We start from the raw sequence: 8641 nt of genomic DNA, 5'->3' as shown, positions 1-8641 counted from the left end.
TTAACAAATGAACATCACTAGCCTTTGGCCGAAATTGCTCGTTACTAGTCTTAGTCGAGGAAAGGGCAACATGATAATACTCACGACTGCGGTTATTTATATCCATTAACGCACTTCGGTGTTTATTGTCATAAAAATCACGTGAAAAACAACCTCAATGACCTTCATTAAACTTTTTTCTTGGTGAATGGCTTCTTTCGGGTAATACATTACGAGTACCTGGTCGATGCTGGTCATTAAGGCTGACAATAAAACTAGCAGGTCTTTTAGGTGTCAATACTGCCTGAGGAGAGCTGGTCGATGGTACTAATTTCTCAGTATCACTATAACTGGTATCACTAACTAGACTCATCGGAGTATTATTGGGATCATTTGGAAGCCTAGCACTAAAGGATGGACCAGGATTTTGCACTGGCTTCAAATTACGCTTAATCTTGATTATTGAATTTCCATCGTACCTGAATATTCGGCCTTGGATAAACAATTTGTCCCATCATAACTTTGCATCACGGCCGTCAATTTACGCAAGAGTCAACATTTTCTTTAAATGTTTACGAACCTCCCTTTGTACAGTTGCGTAATCAGGAGCCACCGATAGATCAAACCTGCTTAACATGGATCTGTTTCCAAAAATATAGTCTCTGATTTCAGCCGAGTTTAGCTTTACTACTATCGGCCCTGATATCAATCTAAAAATGTCACGTATATCACCTCGATTTATCCTGAGAGACACTATAGTATGATTTAATAATTCCATTATTTCTTGCTTCAGAGTATAATCACCGAATTGCTGAGGGGTATAATTATAGAAGATTAAATTCGTTCTTTTCTGTTCTGCTTCGAGCTGGATGGCTTGTTCATAAGAGACAGCTAGGTTATATTTCACATATTCTAGCTCTCTTTTAATTTCATCATTTGTCTTAGCATTGTTAGATAACTGTGTAATAATGCTACTTAACTGTAGTTGTATGACATCAATGCTATCCAAAAGTTCAGGAATTTTATTAACTTTCTGAGAAAGCGCCAATACCAAATCCAGCTTGAAATTAATACCTTGTAAGAACTGGGCATATTGCATTTTCTCAGCCTCTCGTGTTTGGTCTGCCATTTACACCCGTATAAACTTATCAAAGTGCAAAATGTTAAACCTTTATCACTCCTTGATTTGATCCAGTATCCTTACTTAGCAATAAGAATTTTTTCACCATTGGAAAAAAATCACAATATTGGCTCAAAGCCAAACAGGTGAGAAACTATATATTAATCTTGGTTAACTAGTTAGTTACATAATCTGTCTAAATCTAAGCACGTATTTCATCTGAAAGATATTGAAATCTGGTTTTGTTGTTAACTCCTTGAACTCTGAATGAAAACTGAAAACTCAATGATATATTTTTAGTAAAAAAACAAATACAAAACAACAAAATAGCTCCTGAACTAACATGTCATACTTTGGTTTCGGCCTTCATGAATGTATATTAAACTGAAGGATCAGTTTAATATACATATCCACCATGTATATTTATAGTGAACGTTTGTTAATTTTTTACAAAGTTATAAAATCTTCTCTATTTATGCAAATGTAACCTAAATAAAATTCGAGGAAGTTTATGTGAATTAAAACTAGCATTATAGAACAATGAATTAATGTTATGTATTTTAAGTTAATATATATTTTAATGCGTATTCTACTAATTATTAAATTCTTCCAACTTTGAAAACTCTTCTTATCTTTATTATTTTTTTTTTATTGCAACACTTATCAATGAATAGATTAAAATCATTTTGTAAGCAACCAATAATACCTGATGGTTTCAAATGATGGGAAAGACAGAAATTACCCCTTTATATCTTCGATCTGCTTACAAGTAAGTTTAATAGGTATATATAATCTGCAATCCTTGTTACGAACCTTATAAGAATTGTTCTGTTTTGCGATAAATTTTATTTTAGCAAGAACACAGATTTCACCGTACATTACTTATATTTTATATTCAATAGCTGTGTTATTTTTAACAATTCAGAATACTTTTATTAAATTTCTTCAGGATAACATATTTAAACATTAAACTACAAAAGTCATACCTTTAGCTTCAAAAAGCTGGCATAGATCCGTAGGAAACTTATTTAAATCCAATTTATTTTGTCTATTATTTTTCTTATGCCTTCTCAACCGTCTTTTACGTTTAGTAGAACAAGTGAAAGAAGGATGGTCCATAAGACCATCGATACCTTTAACACCAACCAGAGACATTTCTCCATTTTCTTCTAATCGATCATTTACCCCAAAAGGATAAACTCTACCAATAATATGCATCCAGAAATAGTCATGTTTGCGCAGTCTACTTTTCTTCTATAGCTTTGTTTAAGTTTATCTAAATCCATTTTTTTTTTGTGATAGTTACATCTGATATAAAACCCGTCAATTGTTACTATATTCAACTAGATAGTTATTAGTTCCTTCCTTATTAATTATTATTTTATGCCCAGAAAATCCCATATATATATATATATATATATATATATATATATATATATATATATATATATATATATATATATATATATATATATATATATATATATATATATATATAATATTAGTCGTTTCCCCCACGTATTGTAAACAGCATTTCTGAAAATTCCAATAAATATATTTCATTAGTTTTTTTTTACGATTAACAGTACCATGCAACTTGTATGCACAATTTTTATTATACAAAATACTTTTAACAAAAGTCCGAGGAATGAAACAATCTCGGCAAAGAAAACAACGACTCTTACACTTAATAATTTTCGAGAGATCGTTCCGAGTTCCATGGCTAATATTCATGTTTTGTTGCATTATAAGTTAAAATATAAATCCAAATCATAATGATGTACTGCTATGCTCGCTTAACAATTATTTATTTACAGAACTTTACAAGGCAGATACAGGTACTCCAATAAAATAAAATTAATGACACTTAGTTGTTATTTGCAATCAGCGTATGACTCATACAACAAGGAAGAGAGGAATTTCAAAATAGACACTTGCACATTAAACAAATGACCAAAACACTGCATTCTCCCCCTCCCTAATATAATTCATACCAGAAAACGGACCAGCAAAATCAATATGTACTCGCTCCCACACTCGACTTGCTTTTTGCCAAGGTGATTTAAATGCAGCAGGGCTACTCTGTTGCAGCTGACATGAACTACAACTTCTAACTTTTTTTTCAATGTCATCATCGATATTCGGCCATCAAACACACATACGAGCCAAAGATTTCATCCTAACCATTTCAGGATGACCGTGGTGTAATTCGTTGATTACATCATTCTGAAATACTGGAGATATCATCACTCTTTCATTCCGCAAAATACAACCTGATTTCGTTGTCAATTCTAACCTACAACAAAAAATTATTTCAATTTTTTCTCCCCCTCTGACAAAGTTGACTGAAAAACCGTATCTAACATAATCATATACTTTCGCTAATATCGCGTCCTTTCCGGTGTATAAACGTATCTGTTCAACCATAATTGGTAAACACTCAGATGTAGCATGTAAGACAGAAGATTCGGTCGTCTCGGTGGGTTGATTTTTTACCAACCTAGATAACGCATCTGTATTCAAGTTTGCGGTACACGGTTTGAACTTTATTTTGTATGTATATATGGATAATTTGATTGCCCATCGTTGTATCCTGGACGTTGACAGAACTGGCCATCCTGATTTTTCCCCGAAAATCAGCGTCAACGGCTTTTTATCCGTGTACAAAATAAATTTCCGTCCAAAAAAATAATAATGAAATTTTTCTAAGCCAAACTATTCCAAGAGGCTCACGCTAAATTTGCGAATAATGGGTTTCAGCTTTACTTAGAGATCGAGACGTGTAAGCAATTCGTCTTTCACTTCCGTCGGGATGTGCGTGCGATATTACAGCAGAAATACCCCGCGGTGACCCGTTGGTAGCTGATATTACCGGCAACTGCGGGTTAAAATGCATCAATAACTTTTCCCCTGATAAACTCTCTTTCAACTTTTGAAAAGCACACTCGCATTTTTCTGACCACAACCACACAACGTCAGATTTCAACAAATCATTCAACGAATAGCATAAAGTCGCCATTTCAAGTATAACTGTTCGGTAATAATTCACCATACCTAAAAATAAAAGTAATTTATCCCTGTTTCTAGGCCTAGGCATATTCATAACTGCTTCAACTTTTTGCGGATTCGGTTCAATACCCTTGGCTGACAACACGAAACTGAGATATTCTACTTTGTTAGCAAAAAATTCGCATTTATCCAGATTCAAATGAATACCAAAATCGCACAACTTATCAAAAACAGAACGTAAATTCTCTAAATACGCTCAGAATCATTTTTACCGGTAATCAATACATCGTCAACTATGTGAGCAGCGGGTAAAAAAGACAAAATTTTGTCCAGGGTCTCTTAAAAAATAGCACCATTTTCAGAAATGCCAAAAGGCAAACGCTTGTAACAGTATAGGCATCAGGGAGTATTTATCGTCACCAGCTCCTTTGACTCATCATCTAGCTCAATTTGCAGGTAAGCAGCATTTATGTCCAACTTAGAAAACTTTTGTCCCCCTCGCAAATTCGTGAAAATCTCTTCTGCCGTTGGCATTGGGTATTCCTTTGGGTTTAGAGACGGGCAGACTGTAGCTTTAAAGTCACCACAAATTCTAACACAACCATTAGGTTTATTCACTTGTATAATCGGACTGGCCCAATCACTTGAATCGACCTTTTCCAACACTCCAATTTTCACGAGTCGGTTTAACTCCAATTCAACTTTTTCACGGATAGCCAACGGCACATTTCTAGCTTTAAAAACTTTGGCTTCGCATTCGGCTTTAAATTTAGATACGCTTTCACCACTTTCACATTTCCCAAATTTTTGGAAAACAGCTCACTGAATTCGCTCATATTCTGAGGTTTGATATCAGGCATTTTTTTCACTGCCTTAATCATATTCCAATCCATTTTGATTTCCTGCAGCCAATTTCTTCCAAACAACGATAGTCCATTTCCAGCAGCAACAATTAACGGCAAAGTCTGTCAATTTAACACTAACTCGCCCAAGAACAGGAATATCGTCGCCACCATATGCAATCAGCTTCTGATTGTATTTTTTTAGTTTTATACTACTTAGACAATTACTCTAAGTCAGTTTTGAGATTAACGACACGGCCTATCAAAAATAGTTTTGAGATTAACGACCTGTATCTATCTCAAAATCAATTTTAGACTGTCCTATTGTAAGTGCAACAATAATTTATGTAGTTTAAATAATTTAGGTATGTAGCAACAATAACTTATAGAGAAAATAGTCCAGTTATCCTCGTTCGTAGGCTGCTTTAGACCAGGAGCACTTTCCGAATCTGTTTTCTCTTCCTCGGGTTTTTCAGTTTCCGCTACATACCGAACTTTGCACTTATATTTTTCTTTTCTGGCAAGACTGTCAGGCTTGGATCGACATGCTGCTGCAATATCCCCTTTTTTCTGGGATTTGTGGCATTCCACGTTGCAGAAATAACAATCACTGGGTTTGTGAGATCCCTTTTTGCACCAAAAACATACAGCGTTCTCAGGCATCGCATTTACTTTGGTGAATTTGTTAATTTTATAGGCAACTCTATACTTGATGTTAATAACTTCAAATTTTGCAGCCTCCATACTTGATGTAATCTCAATTGCTTTACTTAAGATAAGATCATTTTCAATTAAAAGTCTTTTCTGCATTCCACTCGATACAAGGCCACATACAAAATGGTATACTCGGCTAAAAAATTTGCCAAATTCGCAGGTTTCAGCTAAATGTTATATTTCCGCTATGTAAGTATTCACTGATTCGCCTTGCCTTTGTGACCTTTAATGAGACTTGCAGCCCTCCGCAATCACAAGTTTTTTCAGGTACAAATGTTCTTTTACTGTCCTGACAATTTCAGCAACATTTTTTCCGACTGATTTTCAGGTGCAAGAAGATTTTTTATCAATGTGATTCATTTGGACATATTTTTATCCTATCGCCCACAGTAGTCGTGTTCTAAGTCAATGGAAAGGTTACACTTCATACTTTTATTGTCCAATGTGTTTTTCAGGTTCCCGTACAGAGTTAAAATTAAAACATTTATTGAGGCAAAGTAAGCGTCATGCGTACCAATCTGTGGAGACGGTTTCTGGTGACAATGCCATCTTGCGTTGCAATAGATTTTGAAATTCACCCTTGAAGTGTGACCATGTGGTTCATGATATCGAAGACAACTCATGAATGCTTGCGATCCATCAAACTCGAATCGCATTAAAGAAAATAAAACCATTGCAGTCTCTTATGGGCCTGCTCAAAGAGACTTGGGTTTTTCCAAACAATTGGTAGTTTTATTTGAGACAATTTGGGGTGAAGATAGTGTAAGCACAGGCATGTTTGCACTTTTTAAAGCAGCCACTAAGTCAAATTCATGGCTGCACAACGTAAACTATCAAATAACTTTATCACCAGAGGATGAGTTAATAATTAAAGATAGAGATACGTTTTGGGTATGTAAGTGGAAATTTGTTTAGAGTAGTGGGAAATTGACAGTTTGCGACCATGATCATGTAAGTTTTCCTATTGCATCGGGGGAGGGGGAGTTTCTTGTGACTTGGCACATAAATCATGTAGTTTAAACTTTAAGCAACAGAATTTTCTTCCGGTTTACTTGCACAATTCAAACTATGATTAAAAGTTTATTTTACCAGTGTTGGCAAGTTTGAAGAAAGGTAAAGTTGAAGATAGCGCATGGGTATGTGACTCTTATAGATATAAAATTATACATAAGTGTTCTGAGAAGTTGCTGCTCCTAGAATTCAAATCTGAAACAGTGGAAAACAATAACATGTAATTGAATAAAATCTATTTTTATTCCTATAGTTTTTTTTTCTGAAATTCTAAAGCCAATTGATTCAAAAACAAAAGAGTAACAATTTTCATTGTTTCCCTCCTGAAAGAGTGCCTCCCAGACGATGAAATGTATGATTTATAAACGTGTATGGGCATATACCCGTATGAGTACAATCATTCCCCCTCGTGGCTGCGTGTGATGTAATTGCCGCCAATCAAAGTTTTTAGTAATTCGCTTCACGATCGGGAATGCACCACTGCCGACTATGAATTGGCTAAGAAAAGCTTGAGCAAAGGAAATGTGTAAAAATGGGGTGGATTCTTGTAAAATATATCTGGCAAGTGAAGGTATTGACGTGATTGGATGTTGTTTGTAAGCCAACGGACAAATTCCATAAGGAATTTAGGTTCAATTTCCGGTGTTATTATTCAGCTCTTTATCCCATGATCCATTTAATTCTAAAAATCAGTTACGAAGAAATAAATATGATCACAAATGTTGATCAGCACTAATTTGTAGAGATTCATGATGGGAGGGTATAGTTTTCATGGAGATTGTATATTATTCATGAAAGCAATCCGACTGGACAGCACTCCGGTGAAAAGTCGAAGGTGGTTTTTTCTGGTAATAAACTCTCTTTATCCTTAAGCATTGTCTCACTACATTTTTCCGTGTTGGAATTACAAATGGCTTGAAAATCCTCGTTATCCAAGTGTTTCCGATATTTCCACTGTTGAGGAGAGTGGATCGCGAGTGATTTTTCAAAATCGATGGTGAAGTACCAGTCAAATTTCATGACTAGGTAAAGGAATTTATTTTTTCGTGAATAAACAGACCAGTTTTCAAAGAACTCATTGGGTTTTCATATCACATTCTTCTACGGTGGATACTGACTAACGGTTTCAAGGTCTCAAAGATTGAAAAATCCCTCCAATTCAATTAAAAGCCGTACATAAAAGCATTTATTGACACTTTTGTCAGTACACTCTGAGGCAAAAGCGAAAGTTAAAAAAAGATATCTATAAACTCATTTTAAATTCGTTCCCAATTAAGATATGCGAGAGTCTGCCCCATAGGAGTTGTAGTAATGTCCTAGCCGACCAACAAAAATCATCGGAGATTCATTGCAGATCTGGATTTCACAGCGTCAACTATCGTATACTGAAATTTGGTACTTTGAGAAATGTAGAAATGAAGAAATGTAGCTTTGAATAAAAATGTTGCCACTGACAGTGCCACTTCAGAAAATTCAGGAGCCTCATGTAAGGATTTTATTATAATTTGTGTAAGCTTCAATGGCTGGGAAAAGGGCAAGTTCAAGTGTATTATGGAGAAACTGATTCTCTTCTTTTGAAATTTACAACCAACAGTCTGTTGGATGATTTGGAAAATGGAGAGCATATTTGCTCTTGAATGGATTGCACCAACAGGTATAAGTCTATTTACGCGGATGTAGCGAAATGCTGGGCCCCAAATTATTTGTTCCCTTTAAAATCTGAGACGAGGAGTGACTTGATATCCAGTTGTGTTCTCAGAAGTCCAAATATGTACTGCATGCAAACACACAATCAGTATATTAAAAAGTATGCAAAGGGGTGCCTTCATACTATATAAAAAATAGTTCTGACACGAGTGTCTATAGAAACTGTATAAAAATTAATCTAATTCTAAAAGCAAAAGTCATTGTGATTCACTCTTTTAAATAAAAAAAGAAAAACTATACAGCTAGAGTTGAAAAAATA

The sequence above is a fragment of the Artemia franciscana genome, chromosome 4 (assembly GCF_032884065.1).
Source record: "Artemia franciscana chromosome 4, ASM3288406v1, whole genome shotgun sequence".
NCBI classification, from domain to species: domain Eukaryota; kingdom Metazoa; phylum Arthropoda; class Branchiopoda; order Anostraca; family Artemiidae; genus Artemia; species Artemia franciscana.
Note: the sequence above shows the minus strand (reverse complement) of the source record.